This window comes from Podarcis liolepis (assembly GCF_965112155.1).
Source record: "Podarcis liolepis genome assembly, chromosome: 15".
NCBI lineage: Eukaryota > Metazoa > Chordata > Lepidosauria > Squamata > Lacertidae > Podarcis > Podarcis liolepis.
In genome coordinates, this window is record NC_139566.1 from 36,370,753 (window position 1) to 36,386,411 (window position 15,659).

General features: G+C 42.9%; 1 protein-coding gene and 1 long non-coding RNA gene across 12 annotated transcripts in view; one reads left to right on the forward strand and one right to left on the reverse strand.

Annotated features, from left to right (window-relative positions):
* The window catches only part of FBRSL1 (fibrosin like 1), a 791,959-nt gene that overhangs the window by 549,853 nt on the left and 226,447 nt on the right, over positions 1-15,659 (reverse strand). The gene's annotated exons all lie outside the window — the stretch shown is intronic.
* Positions 6,500-14,732, forward strand: LOC310693987. Of its 2 annotated transcripts, none has more exons than XR_014519453.1 (4): positions 6,500-7,739; positions 9,201-13,273; positions 13,454-13,573; positions 13,866-14,732. It is a non-coding gene; the product is annotated as an uncharacterized lncRNA (long non-coding RNA). The 2 variants fall into 2 exon arrangements; XR_014519454.1 differs by having other exon boundaries at positions 9,201-9,340.

Consider the following 15,659-nt stretch of genomic DNA (forward strand, 5'->3'; position numbering starts at 1 on the left):
GCGGGAGAGGCCCCATTAGCTAAAGTGGTGCTTCAGGTTAAGAACAGTTTCAGGTTAAGAACGGACCTCCGGAACGAATTAAGTACTTATCCCAAGGTACCACTGTAATGGGTTTTTAGCCCACTACTGTTGTTAAATAGCTTACCAACACTAGAATGTATGTGCTACCACAGTCACTGATATGGGATTGGTCGCTGTAATTGTTTTACATACATTTATGCTCTAGTACAGTTGTTACAGTCTGTAATTTTTGCAGTTTATTCCACTCTTCCCCCCTCCTGTGTATATATGTATATACCTGCCAATTTAGGCAGATAACACTTATTTATTTCCCAAAATGGATTGTAATAAAACCAGGCTAGATCAAAGCGGTTTACAAAAAAAAAACAACCAATAAAATTATCAGTAGAAATGAAACAGAAAAACAACCATTTAAGATATTAAAAAAAAATCAAAATCAGTGATAAGGTGAACCCTAGATTAAAGCTCATGTCAATTTTCAACGTTTATCAAGCATCTGATGAAACAGACCCTGGTCCTTAAAAGCTTATACTATAATAAATTTGTTGCTGATGCCACAAGATTGTTGTTTTGACACGAATGTTTCTAACTCGAAGCTAAACATTTGCTCAACAAACAAGCATCTTCACCCTCAGGAATCCTTCTTGTTCTGAGAGTCTTGGAGGGTAGTGTTGTGACTCCCACTCTCCCCCATGGTTTCAGCTGGTTTCCAGGCCTTCCTCCTTCGTACAGAAGAGGGTTTGGAGAGCTGACTTTGCTTAACAAATAGCCCAGAGGCATCATCTCCCCACTGCCCTTGTGGTGACAAGTAACCTTGCTAGAAAACCTTGCACATGAAAAACAGAGGGTGTGGGTTGTTGTTTTTTTAACCTAAAAGATGTCCTGAAATCAAGAGATGTGCTTAGTCAAGCTGTGTGTATTCTCAACAGTTCATGTAAACCATCCATCAGTTAGCAGTATGAAAATTGGCTCCCTGAAGAATCACAGTTCTGGAAATGGAAATGCATGGAGGAGGAGGAGAAGAAGGAGACGGAGGAGGGGTGTGGGGTGTGAGGGAAGTGGGAATACACTAGTATTGCCTGGAGCTGCATTTTGCAACGCAAGCACCACCGAGCGCTGGAAAACAAGCCTCTCTTTTGTACGCTTCTGTGAGAAAACCCAGCAGAGTCAGACCCACATCATTAAAAGGCTTTAAACAAGAGCTGGCTAGGACCATCTCTCTCTTCCTCTCTAGCTCATGATGTGCCAGTTCAGACATACAGAATCACTGCTTTTCCTCACAGGACTGTGTGTGTGTGTGTGTTTGTATGCACGAGGGGAAGCAGGGATCACTGGTCAGGAACAGATGTACTGTTTGTTCTCTTTACAGAGTGAGAAAGGAGATTTATTCTCTCTCAGGGGCACTCTCACCATGGCGGTAACATCCTTTCCCCCAAATATAACTTTACGCAGGAAGGATGGGAGGGTCACTCGCTGCCACAGTGGCTGGGAGCCTGTGGCCCTCCAGATGTTGCAGGGCTGGGCTGCAACTCCCATCAAGCCTGAAAAATGCTGGTGCTGATGGGAGTTGGAGCCCAACATCTGGAGGGCCTCTGATTCATGCTGGCGATTCCTGGCATGACCTAAAGTGGGTCACAGCAGCAGCACTGCCACCACTTTTGTTTGTTTTATTTTAACATAATGTATATGCTGTTTAATTTTAAGAAAGCCTCTAAGCATTTTCCAACAAGATAAATTACCGTAAAACTTAGAAATTCTCGATTAAAAAAAAGGTATTTACAAACATTCAAAATATGGTTTAAGATTACATATAAATAAAGAGAGTATTTGTGTATGTATAGATATCTAGTTACATGGCTCAACCTTGTTTATTTTATTAAAATAGTTCATAATTGTCTGGCATATTACAGGAAAAATTAAAAAGATGGTTAAGATCAACAATGTGGAACACCATAAAAACATATAGTGTAAGCTTTAAAAGCGGGTCTTTAAATACATGTTTTATATTGTAAATAGCCCTGGGATCTTCAGATGAAGTGTGATATTGAAATTTAACAACAGCAACAACAACAATGTTTGGGCTAAAGGTACATCTGGAGTGACAAGGCTGAGGGCTCTTGCCTTAGATCAGGGGTGGCTAATAGCAGCCACTGCATCAAGCTGCATCAGAGGAAGGAAGGAAGGAAGGAAGGAAGGAAGGAAGGAAGGAAGGAAGGAAGGAAGAAAGAAAGAAAGAAAGAAAGAAAGAAAGAAAGAAAGAAAGAAAGAAAGAAAGAAAGAAAGAAGAGTTTGGATTTGATATCCCACTTTGGAAGAAAGGAAGACACAGGGTCAATGTTAGTTCTAAAAAGCTGGTCTTCTCCCTCCCGCAATTGTCACCTGCCAGCGGTCATTAGAGTATCAGGCTGCAACAGAGGAGTGAAGAGAAGGGATATAGGACTACTCTGCCAGACCAGCAATGGCCTCCTCTCCTTAACTTAAGAAACGACTGCTAGAACAGGCCAGTGGCGTAGCGTGGGTTGTCAGCACCCGAGGCAAGGCAAGTAATTTGCGCCCCCTAACCCATGGATTTTAGCAGGGGGCAGAGAGCTGCAAGTACGAGCGTGCGCCCCCCCCCATGTTGCGCCCGGTGCGGCCGGCCCCCCCTGCACCCCCCACGCTACGCCACTTGAACAGGCCCGTGGTCCATCCAGTCCAGCATCTCACATATGCTCACGGGAAGCTCACAAGTGGAGCCTGAGCTCAACAGCACCCTCCTGCAGCTTCCAGCATTGCCATTCCAAAGCATACCGCCTCCAGCTGTGGAGTGGAACAGATCCATCTGGGTCAGTGTCATCCTCCATGAATTTGTCTCATGCTCTTTCAAAGCAATCAAAGTCTGTGGACATCCCTGCCTCTTGTGGGTACTGATTCCAATTGAAATAGGCACTGTGTGAAGAACAACAGAGCCTGCCCTCTCTGGCCAGTGGCTCTTCTAGTCCATCCTATTCTCACAGTGGCCAACCAGGTGCCTGTGGGAGGCTTGAAAGCAGGATTGACATGCAACAGCATTCCCTCCTCCTGTGATTCCAAGCACAGGTAGGTATTCAGAGATACACTGCCTACAGCAGCAGAGATAGAACATAGCTATCATAGCTTGTAGCTGCTGATAGCCTTATCTTCCATGAATTCGTCTAATACTTATTGAGGTTTTCCATTCCAACTTGCAACTAAGAACTTGACCCTGCATTTGCTTATTTCCTCCTGGTCCCTCCTAATCAATATTCCTATTGTGTCATGCCTTGCAAGCCTGACGGCAAGGATTCTCTCTCTCTCTTTTGGCGATTTGTAAGCTGCTAAAGAGCAGCTTTAAACAAACAAGCAAATAAATAAATAAATAAATAAAATCAATGTTAAATAAGCCAGCTAGGATAGGCACCCACCATTCTAAGTACAGTGGTACCTCGCAAGACGAATGCCTCGCAAGACAAAAAACTCGCTAGACGAAAGGGTTTTTTGTTTTTTGAGCTGCTTCGCAAGACGATTTTCCCTATGGGCTTGCTTCGCAAGACGGAAACGTCTTGCAAGTTTGTTTCCTTTTTCTTAACACCGTTAATACAGTTGCGACTTGACTTCGAGGAGCAACTCATAGAACGTGGTGTGGTAGCCTTTTTTGAGTTTTTTAAAGACTTTGGTGATTTTTGAAGCTTTTCCAAAACTTTCCTGACACTGTGCTTCGCAAGACGAAAAAAATCGCAAGACAAAAAAACTCGCGGAACGAATTAATTTCGTCTTGCGAGGCACCACTGTATTCCTTACAGAGCTCGGGTGGAAGCATACAGTTGCAATTGAAGTTATTCAACCCCCATTCCAAATCAGGTTTATTATCAAAATTTACAGACTTTCAGCTGTTTGCAATGAGCAAATCAAACAGAAGCAATTGAAATAGCTCAACACAATGGATGCTTCAAATGGTTCCCCCAAAATCAACTGAAATTGTAACTTTCAATTGGTTTGGTTTGGTTTGCCCATTGCAAACAGCTGAAAGTCTGCAAATTTTGATAATAAACCCAATTTGCAATGGGGGTTGAATATTTTCAATTGCAACTACCATATTTTTCAGTCTATAAGATGCCCCCAGGTATAAGACACCCCCTATTTTGGGGGACTCCAATTTAAGAAAATGGGGAAAGGTCTATCTGTGTATAAGATGCCCCCAAATTTTGGACATTATTTTTTAGGGAAAATCCTAGTCTTATACACGGACAAATATGGTATATCTTCTCCACGGGCTTTACTTAATTTCAGGCAGGAAATAAGGGCCTTTATCTCACTATCAGAGGCTAGTTGCCATTCAGGAAGGTTGCTGGTACATATGATTATCCAAACTTACCACCAAATATATTGGAAAAATATTTAACCCAATCAGAGGTAGAGGTAGAAGCTTCCATTCCTATGGTGAACTCACTTCAGACTCCTGTTTTCCAATCTACATTTGATCAGTATTTCTATAGATTCCTTATGGATTCTTATGCAAATCCCTAAATGTCTTAGCCAGAACTTTCTTAGGCACTTTGCATTGACACGTCAAACCAGCCAAGATGTGCTGATTGCGTGTAGTTATTGAAGTTATCAAATAGGCCTGAGCTCTGTGAGAATTTGTGGAAAGATATCAATGAGATTTGGCGATCTGCTCATAAAAAGTTGATGGAAGCTTGTCAGATTATAACTGTGAGATTATAACTCTCAGTCTGTGAGACCATTTCAGCCTTTTCACACCTGCCATAGCTGTGTACACTCTTGCAGAGTTGGTTGCTGCTATGCATTCTAAAGGACATACAGTGGTGCCCCGCAAGACGAATGCCTCGCAAGACGAAAAACTCGCTAGACGAAAGAGTTTTCCGTTTTTTGAGTCGTTCCGCAAGACAAATTTCCCTATGGGCTTGCTTCACAAGACGAAACGTCTTGCGAGTTCTTGCGAGTTTGTTTCCTTTTTCTTAAAGCCGCTAATAGCCGCTAAGCCGTTAATAGCCGCTAAGCCGCTAATAGCCGTGCTTCGCAAGACAAAAAAACCGCAATACGAAGAGACTTGCGGAACGGATTAATTTCGTCTTGCGAGGCACCACTGTACTATGGTCATCGCTACTGGAAAATGGTCACTTTCTGTTCATTCTAATACTTCAAAGGCGTTCACAAAAGTGAATAAAGGAGAGACTATAATATGATTGACAGCAGTTCTACCATGTTTGTTCAAATAAGTGCACTGACCCTTAGATATGTCTACAGGACTACCACGAAGAATAAATAAATTAGGCTAGAATACGAATTCCAACAATTTCAGGCCCTGTGCATTATATTTCTTGTCCAAAGAACAGTGTGAGGTTAGGAAAATATATTCCAAGTGTAAGCCTTAAAGGTAGCAATAGACCCTTTGCAGTTCCTTCAATTTGGGCATTAAAATCCTCACAATAAGTATAAATCTGCTCCAGTAGGGATGTTAGATATGACCAAATCTTGGTGGTCAGTGATAGACTGTTAGTAGGGGTAAGGTAGGAAGAAGAGAAAGATTCCTAATTCAGCTTTGATCTGTACTGACAAAAGATAATTATTCCAAAATCTGCTATCAAAGCTTCTCCTATCAAATCAAGTGATATTAAGGTTTGTCAAGCCCTCACTTGCTTGCAATAAGGAAACTGGTGGGAAAATACACTGCAACGTGTTTGTTGCAACACTGTCGTAATACTTCCAGAAAATGGGTGGATTGCATTCGGAAGCATCCTCTCTCTTTGCCTGACCCACCTCACAAGGCTGTTACGAGGACAAAATGGAGAGAGAGAGGGAGAGAGAGAGAGAGCGCGCGCATGCCACTTTGAGCTCCTTGGAGGAAAGGTGGAATATAAATGTAATAATAATAAATAAATAATTGAATCTTTAGTGAGGCTTTATACTTTTGCTGCATTACAGTGGTGCCCCGCAAGACGAGTGCCTCGCAAGACGGAAAACTCGCTAGACGAAAGAGTTTTCTGTTTTGGAGGTGCTTCGCAAAACGAATCTCCTATGGGCTTGCTTCACAAGACGACAATGCCTTGCGAGTTCCTGTGGTTTTCCCCCCCTTCCCCCCTTTTCTAAGCCGCTAAGCCGCTTATCAGCTGATCCGATCAGAAGATAAGCCGCTAAAAGCCGCTAAAAGCCGCTAATCCACTAATCCTTCAATGGGCTTGCTTCGCAAGACGAAAAAACCGCTAGACGAAGAGAATCACAGAACGGATTCTTTTCGTCTTGCGAGGCACCACTGTATATTTGAATTCTCTGTTTTGCCCTGATTCTTCCCCAAAAAAATATTGATTCAGCAATAATAACATAGGCTCCACCCCACAAAACAGGGTATACAAAAAACATATTTACATAAACAAATACTAATCAATGCAAAGTTGGCATTCCAAGCATTTAAAACAGAAAATATTTAAAATAAATAAATCGTGATTGGGATTCCAAGATAGAAAGATTAGTAAGCACCCCCCCCCACACACAGAATTATTAAATGGGTGGTGTTAATTCTGTCCTTAACAGCAGACTAAAAACATGACTTTAAAAATCTAACTGGCTAAATTACAATAAAACAAAATAAAAAACAAAAACAAAAATCAGTTGGATTAAAGCCAACATAAAAGGCAGGGAAGGAAGGACCACCAGTCAAGCCTCACTTGAGAATCTGTTCCATCATTAGAGAAAGAATCCTTTCTTAACAACTGTGGTCAAGACACATCAGGGCAACTCAAGGCATCGGAGTGGATGGAGGGTGGCACTTCAGAAACCTATAGGCCATATGCCCCCCCACCCCCACTTCCTTCAAGAGCACATTTTAATCCACTGTGAACCAGAGTAGATTGTAACGCAGCCTCTCTTTTCTTAAAGGTTTCCACAAATGGATGCACCACAGTTCAACGGGCTAAAGAATGCTGCTGCCAGCACTTTGCTTATAGCCGCTGCACAGCTGAACGTAAGTGAAAAGGTTCAGAAGGCAGGAGGAGAGGGAGAGAGGGAGGCAGAGAAAAGAAACCTCAGTCTATTATTCTCCCTCCCCCCCACCCTAAACACTATCATTATTTTTAATCCCATCCTATAATTTGTGGTTGCAGTTGACACAGATCTTTTGAATGCTTGAGGTTAATAATACTGCCACAGCACACAGTCCTGGACGGTTCCCAATAGCTTCCTGTCCTCAAGAGAGCACTTTCAGCTGCAGTATCGCAGCTCCACAGCTAGATTTTAATTTTTTTTTTGCGTAGTATCTTAAAGTTCACCAGGAAGCAGAGAACACAGAACAACCCTATTCATTATTTAATCGCTTATTGCATCTATGCTACAAGAAGTGGGGTGTTGCTTAGCAACGAAGAAGAGTGGCATGAGCTTCACTGAGGGAGTACCTGTTTTGACTGGCTGCGTAGTTTTAAGGGAGTTTTTCTTCTGAGTGTTTCAGTTGAATGCTGCTGTTCCTTTCTCAAATTATACACTGTTATTGTTCCATCTGTATTATATTTGAAGAACTTTGCTAACGATACAAATTCTGGGCATTTGCACAGATGCACTGTGATATCACTATGGGTCAACCCCTTGCAGTCATGCAGAAGATGGAGTAGGCTTGTTCTGTGTCGCTCCAAAAAGCAAGACAAAGAACTAACAGATGAAAAATGTAGAGAAGCAGATTTTGTTGTAGCATTAGGAGAAGCTCCCTAATGGTAAGAGACTGTCTCAGGAAGTGGTGGGCTCTCCTTTGCTGGAAGTATTTAAGCAGAAGTGGACTGTCATCTGTTAGGGTCAGTGCAGCTGAATCCTGCATTGAGAATTCAGGTTAAATCAGATGGCCTCCAAGAGCCCTTCCAAGGCTATGATTCTATAACATATACAGTCAACTGGCACTGATCATGCCCTTAATGGGAGAAGCCATAACTCAGTGGTACAGCACATGGCTTTCATGAAGAAGGCTCCGTGTTTTATTGTTGGAATGGGATTAATGGAAAACACATTCTGCCCAGAGAACTGCTGCAAGAAGAGTAGGCCATACTGGGCTAGATGGTCAAATAGTCCAACCGTGTCTAAGGCAGCTGCTTATATGGAACTATATACCATATTTTTCACTCTGTAAGATGCACCAGACCACAAGATGCACCTAGTTTTTGGAGGAGGAAAACAAGAAAAAATATATTCTGAATCTCAGAAGCCAGAACAGCAAGAGGGATCGCTGGGCAGTGAAAGCAGCAATCCCTCTTGCTGTTCTGGCTTCTGGGATAGCTGCACAGCCTGCATTCGCTCCATAAGACGCAAACACATTTCCCCTTACTTTTTAGGAGGGAAAAAGTGAGTCTTATAGAGCAAAAAATACGGTACCTAACTGTAAAACTCGTTGTTGTTTTTAAGGCTGTAAGAATTGTCCAATTTGATGCCTGACAGATGTTTTCAACTACAACTCTCATCATCCCCCATCTGTGTAAGTAGTGGTCAGGGATGATGGAAGTTGTGGTCCAAACTTTATGGAGGGGACCAGGATGGGAGATATTTAAAAAATGATCAAGTAGATGCATTCCTAGCAGGAAAATTCTGTTAGGCTTCAGTTGTTGCCAAGTTTAAAGGACTGAGTGTGTTTCGTACAAGCTTTTCCAGTTAACTCAGAACTACTGTAATTACTAGAGAAAACACAAAGGGCCTCTACATTTATAAGCAAGCTAATTTCTTCCATTTCAACTACTGAACAGCTGAACATCATAGTGCAGCATCTTCCTGCAAAACAAGCCAGACCTATTCAATGATAACTTCTTGTTTATTTGTGTTTTCTTATTATCTGAGGCCAAGGTGACATAACAGAAGGTGCCTGCCTTTTCCTCCCAAATAAAGAAAGGATTTTGCATACAACAAAGAGGGTGGGGGGAAACTGCAAGGCTGGTGTACTGAGTTTGCCAATTAAATCCAAGGGAAGGAGAGAGTCTGAGATACAATTACGGCTTTCTGTAAATTACTTCATGTAATTAAATCTGCTTCCCTAAATTACAAACCATTTAGCTCTTCTTTTATAATAATGTAAGCAATGACCAACAACAACCTTTTTATGGAGCCTGATGTCATAAAAGTTGTTAGCAACAAAATTTTCTGTCTCCTCATTTCAAAGCAGTCATTGTAATGAGATCCATTTTATGTCTACACAGAAAGCTGCTCGGAGGATAAGAGAGAGAGAGAGCACTTTGTTCTTCAAGACACTGCTCTAGGGCTGGGACCATATTTGACGAACCATGGCCTGTTTGGAGTTTGCTACTGATCAGCTAATGAGCAGCCACGGGTGTTAAAGGTGTTTTGCAAAAGAGGTTTCGTCAAAAGGAAGCTTTTATTTTATTTTATTTTTGTGCAGTGTAACAGAGGTTCAACAGCTCTTCTCTCCTCCTATTCACAAAATTGATGGCTCACAATTTTGAATTGAATCTGGAAGGGCCATATCTCAGTAGCACAGTATGTGGTTTGCATGAATAACATCCCAGTGTCAATCTCTGACCACTCCATGTAAAAGCGTCAGGTAACAGGTGATGAGAAAGACCTATCTCTGCCCAAGACCTTGGCATAAACACTACTGGACTATGGCTGTACACACCCTATACCTTTAAAGCATATCTGAAGCATATTTACCACCCACAAAGAATTATGGGCATTGTAGTTTGTTAAGGTTTGCTGGGAATTTTAACTCTCTGAGGGGAAAAATAATGTGCACAGACATTTTTTGAGTGTCAGTGTGCTTCAAAAGTGTGCACTGAAGGTATATAGCGTGTGCACGTGGCTACAAAGTTCACTGGGCAGCCTTGGAAGTCCCAGGCTGTGTACACACCATTCATTTAAAGCACATGACTTTACCCAAAGAATTTTGGGAACTGTAGCTACAATTCTCAGCACTCTTAACAAACTACAGTTCCCAAGGATGCTCTGGATAAAGTCATGTGTCTGGGTTTGGGCACTGAGCGGTTCGAGGTTTTCTTTTAAACCCCCAGGAACAAACAACCAAATCCTATGCACACTTTCCTGGGGGTAAGCTCCTCGGAATCATAGGTCCTTTTTCACCCAAGTAAAAATTCTCATTTGCAAGGTCCTCAAACTGCAGTTAATTTGCAAAGTACTGGGGCTTTCGTTCCGATTGGAATCAAAGCATTTTAGGGTTGGAACAGACTTTTGAAATAATCAAGTCCAATTCGCTGCTCAGCATGTGTTCGACAACAATGAACAAATACATTTAAAAAGGATGAAGAGGGTGCGCCTCAGAGTATAGGAGGTGGTAGCTATAATGTCCTTGTCAGGTTGCATGGCGGGGTAATCTGTGTGGACATTTTCTGTTTCACCTCAGGCAGAAAAATGTCTTGGGCTGCTCTGGGCTATGGCTGTGGGTTCTCCATTATAAGGGAGCACAGGACACAAATGGACTTTCTCAGTAGACATATGTAAGATTGTGCTGTTCACTGGATTATACAGTGGCGGGTAGAAAAGAGATCTGATGTTGCACCGAAGGCTATTGGGGTAAAGTCAACACAGCTGCTCTCCCTTCTGATTTTTTATTTTATTTTAAAGCTAGCAATTATTCAGGCCTGTCTAGAACTAGAACTCAGGTAAGGGAAAGGATGCCTGACAGATGGGGCCCTACCTTTCAAATTTCCCAACTCCCTCTTCTAACCTGACAGGAGGCGCTAGGCCCAGAAGGGGTTGCTTAGCAACCATGCTACTCTCTAGCATGGGGGAAATGGATGTGGTAGGCCCAGATGTGTAGCAGGGAGAACCCTTAGCCCCTGAAATGCCATCTCCAGAAGCAAACAGCTATGGGTTTTCACAGAGATAGAAAGAGGGGATGACGACAAATTAAAACAATGAAAGTGGGGGGAGGCGGAAGGCTAGTTTCTCAGAAAAAAATTGAAAAGAATAGAGCCTGTACATTTTGCCTCCTAGCTCAAGTTCTAGAAAATATTCTTTTTAAAAAAGAAAGAAAGAAAGCCACCCCCATAATGGACGCCAATGCAAACAGCCCCTTTCTCCCTAGGCAACCTGTACCTGCTGCTATTCCTCTCAATGTTGCTGTCCTACCCCTTCAAACAAATGCTTAAATGAGGAAGAACCGTGTATTTAGCAAGCCGAGCATCGCTTGCTTCTTTTTTTCGCATAGACATGCCGCAGAGCTGTGTGCTCAGGGCTGGCAGTAAGAAGCTTTAACACACCAGGATAAGCTCTGTTAAAATGACAGGGTTTCCCCCTTACTCGGTTGTTTTCTAACTCCCTCCCTGCTGCCACCGCCGCACCATGCCCAACAGTTCCCCTGCACTTTGTATTCTGCTTTCAGCATCAAAATGCCTAACCGGGACTTAAAGCAGATTTTTAAATTAGTTCCTGACAGTGCAAACAGATTGCTATTGATTGAAATGAGCCTTATTTTAGTTCTTTAGATGAGCGGCCCTAATGACTAAATACTGTATTGCCCATTTCAACACTTTGTGCTGGGGCTCCCCAGTGGTTTCTTAGGCAGCTGCGAATTCTCTGTGCCTTGCAGATTACTAGGAACGAACAGGAGAGAGCCATCTGTGACTTCAGAGCATGTGGCAGCGGCTTTCAGGCTGAACTAAGAACTTAACAATGGAGAACACCACCCTCCTCGACCCCCCTGAAACAGGCACATTGCTGGGTGCCATTTTGAAAGCTCTGAACTCGCATGTCCAATGTCTGTTTTGGGGGCTAATCCAGCCCGCCAGTTGGTTTAATCTGGCCCCCGTGGCAGTTTATTTCCTGGGTAAAATCCTTTTTAAAAAATCCCTCAACGACTTCAATCCTAAAAAGAAGCTCAACAACTTTGGGGTAAAATCCTAAAAATAGCTCAACAACTTAAATCTTAAAAAAAACTTTGGTTGGCTCTTTAGTCGGCCCTCACAGCCCTTCACTTCATCAAATCTGTCCCTCTTTGAAAAAAGTTTGGACACCACTGCAACCAAATAGGACCATACATTTTATTGAATTAAACTCACAGGACTAACAAATTTGCTATGGCATAACCTTTTGTGGGCTACTCACCCGACTTCATCAGATGCAATTTGCTAGTCTTTAAAGCAGGGGGTCACCAACAGAGTGCCTATGGGAGCAATGGGGCCCTTGAGGTCTTCCCCTGGAATACACAAAGTCCCCGAGGTCTTGTCTCTGCCCCCTTGGTCAGGAGGGGCTTACATAAGTTGTCTTTTCCTCTACTGAAAAGTACATAGAGCTTTAGGAGGAAGTTAGAACAACACTATTTCCCACTTCCTCTTTCCTCCATTCCGCTTGCCTTTACATTTAAGCTGAACTTCACTAGCTTAGCCAGGACTTTCTTTCCGGCCGGGCTGCATTTACAGTTCTATATGGGATGCTTAACCGCAGGAGGAGCAGTCAAGGAGAAGCGAAAAGGGCAGAGAGGGTGCCAGCAGCAGCGGCACGTTTCTCAAATCAGGCAGTGTCTGAACTGGGAGGGAGAAAGCTAGTCTGAGATTTGCCTCCACCGGCTTGCTTGCTGTTTTTAAAGGGTGCTTCTGGGTGAAAACCAACCAGGTGGAAAACCCGCTTTAAAAACATGTAAGAAAAACCCCATCGGCAAGCCTGATGAAGTTCTGCTGTATATATAAAACAAGTGGGATCTGCAACAAAATGTTGCAGTGTGGAGTACTGTTTATGTTATAATAAAGAGCATTTTCATAGACTATCTTCAGCTTTCTTTATCAGTGGTTGTAACCACCATTTTCCACATGCCCAATGCCCCAGAATGAGGCCTAGGTTTAGGGCTGGCTGGTTCCCATTGAGACTGGTAGGGCTGAAGGGAAAGAGAACAAGGTCACAATTACAGCATGCATGTAAAAGGCATTTAAACCACATTGCTTTTCTCAAAGAATCCTGGCTACTGTAGTTTGTTGAGGATGGTGAGAACTGGAGCTCCGTGAGGCAGTATACTACAGTTCCCATGATTCTTTGGAGGAAGCTATGTGCTTTAATAGTGTGTTAATTGTACTTTAAAGGTATGGTGTGGTGTTGGCAGCGCCAGTGGCAGGCAGAGCCAATTAATTTTAGTTTGGTCTCCATCCTCTTCCCCAATGAGTTCAAGAAGGGCAACGCTGAAACAAAGGGAGATCTGCCTACCACCAGCTTGTGGCCCCTGGAAAGTTGCCCAGAAGGGAATGTGGCCCCCGCAGGCTATGAGTGTAAAAATATTTCTGTGAGACAAAGGGCATTTGCAATCCAGGTCTGTACCTCTTTCCTTCCTTTGCTCCTTTCTCCACCTCTTCCTATTAATTGTTTTTTAAAATATACTAATTAAAAATATAAAAACATCTCCCCTACCCTCACTCACCAGTTTCTATACCGACAGATAAGGTGGAGAATTTCTGGAGGCTATTTTAGCCCAGCTTTTCTCTCTTATCAGGGACAGCAAGTGAGGAAACCTTTGCTGTTAGCAATACAAATGCTGCTGCTGCAGCCATGGAACTATCAAGCTGATGACTGAGCACCAAGCTCCCCCTGCAAACATCCCAGATGAGCAGCTGTAAGTGATAAATGGCCTGCCACCCCCCTGGTGCTTTTCTCTCTTCACCTCCTTAGCTTTGAACAAACATGTTAGTTCAAGCAAAGGCTGCTGGGGCAGCCCCCATTGTGTATGACTGGCAGGCTAGACTACTGCCATCTCAGGAGTTTGTTAAATGCATTGTCAAATTTTGAATGCATGGGGGAAACGGCTGGAGGCCTCGAGCAGGGAGGGGAGAGGGGGAACAGCCCAAATCGGTATGCCTCTCACATTCTCCAGCACTCCTTGCCTCTCTCTCTCTCTCTCTTTGCAGCTCTAAATTCGCCGCCAGGCACCACACAGGAGAAAGCCGAATCACAGAAAGCATACGAAAATTGTGTTTGTAAACCACACCACACACACGCTCACATCTGTCGGGGGCGTTGCAGTTGCACCCAGCAGCGCAGATACTGCTTTGAGCAGGTTGTTGGCCTCAACAGCTTCTAAGTAGGGATGGGCAAACCTGTCAGGTTTGGTTTCTCTGTTTCTTATTTTTCCATTCTTAAGTTTGGATTCCCCACATTGCCACACCAATTTGGATTCTTTAAATTAAAACAAAAACGTGAAAATCCAGCAGCATTTTAGTGCAAACTTCTCCTGATAATAATTGTAAGCAATTTTCCCTAATCAGATATTTGCAAAGAGGTTTCCCTCTGTAAAATGCATTTTTAAACATCAGTTTCACTAATGTAGACATTTTGTACACACTGCATGGCTAGAGAACTGCATTCCAAGATTTAGAGAAACACGAATTTTGAGGGGTGGCTGTGTTTTGATTTGTGTATTGTTTTGGAAGGTATGAATTAGCTAGGCTTGCCTTAAAATGTCAAGTGAATCATATTTGTCCTACATCCCTACCAGCAAGTTCCCACAGGTTATATCCAACACGAGAAAGGGCCTTTTCATTGGTGGCTCCCCCATGCAGTTGAACCCACGGAGGAGGGCATCTTGTCAAAGGACCCTACAAAATTGGGAGATGCCCTTCTTGTGATGATGCCCACAAGAGAGAAGGCAAGCCATTTCCCTCAAAGCATCTAAGGGGGCCCTGAGGACAATCTTTAAAACTTAATCTAACCATGACCTGGTTCCCTATGTTTCTAAATTTTGAGGAACAGCCAAAGAAGTAGAATGCAGAAAGAATTAGGAACTCTACTTACACTTTAGATGAATAATCTTTCTTCATAGCACTGGAAAAAATACTTGGGTTGTCAAAAATCACCTTCTATCACCTGAACTATCCACAAATAGTTCTTCCCAAAGTCCTCAGCCAAGTCACTGAGCAGGGGGATGTGTCACAATGGAGGACATGACACCAGTAGCTACCTTGCTTTACAAGAGGCATGGCTCCCCTTAATATTCATTTTTCAAATATATCTTTCAGTGGGTTAAGTGGTTTTATTCAATTTATTTAGAAAAGATCCAGAGCTGGCTTCATCTAGCACGGTGCATTTCTGGACAGGACAGGATACACCTTGCAAACACACACTTTTCAACATGGCGGGGTCACCAAGGGAAAACACTTCCGGCCTACACTATGGCTGCTGTTTCTCACTTAATAGTTAAAAATAACCCCTCTCAACACCTGTAGCAATCTGTCCAGTGTTATGATGGACAGGAACAAGACTTCACCCTTAGACCTCCTCATCCCCCTGTTTCTTTCAGTTTCTTCCCACTGTGTTCTGCCAATAAACAGCTTTCCTTAGGCTGCAAGGAAGTGGAATGCTATGAGTTTGTGGGTACCATACTCCCCTGTGTCATAAGTTTCTGGGTGCCAGGCACTGAACCCCTGGACACTGAACATCTGTGGAGTTGATCTAAGCCTTGTTTAAATACACCACAAACCCTATATTTGATTTTTGGCTATTATAAACTGGTTGAAACCATTTTATTTCGTTCACAAAAGAAAATCTGACATGTGATTATGATAAAGGTTTATTGATCCTTTTTGTAATTTGTTATTTGTCTACATTAATGTAGGCTTGCCTGGTGCAATTGTTACATATCTTTAGGTAGGTCTTTGGCTTTTACCTACCTAGGTCCTTTACGCATGGGTGGGATGTTTTAATAT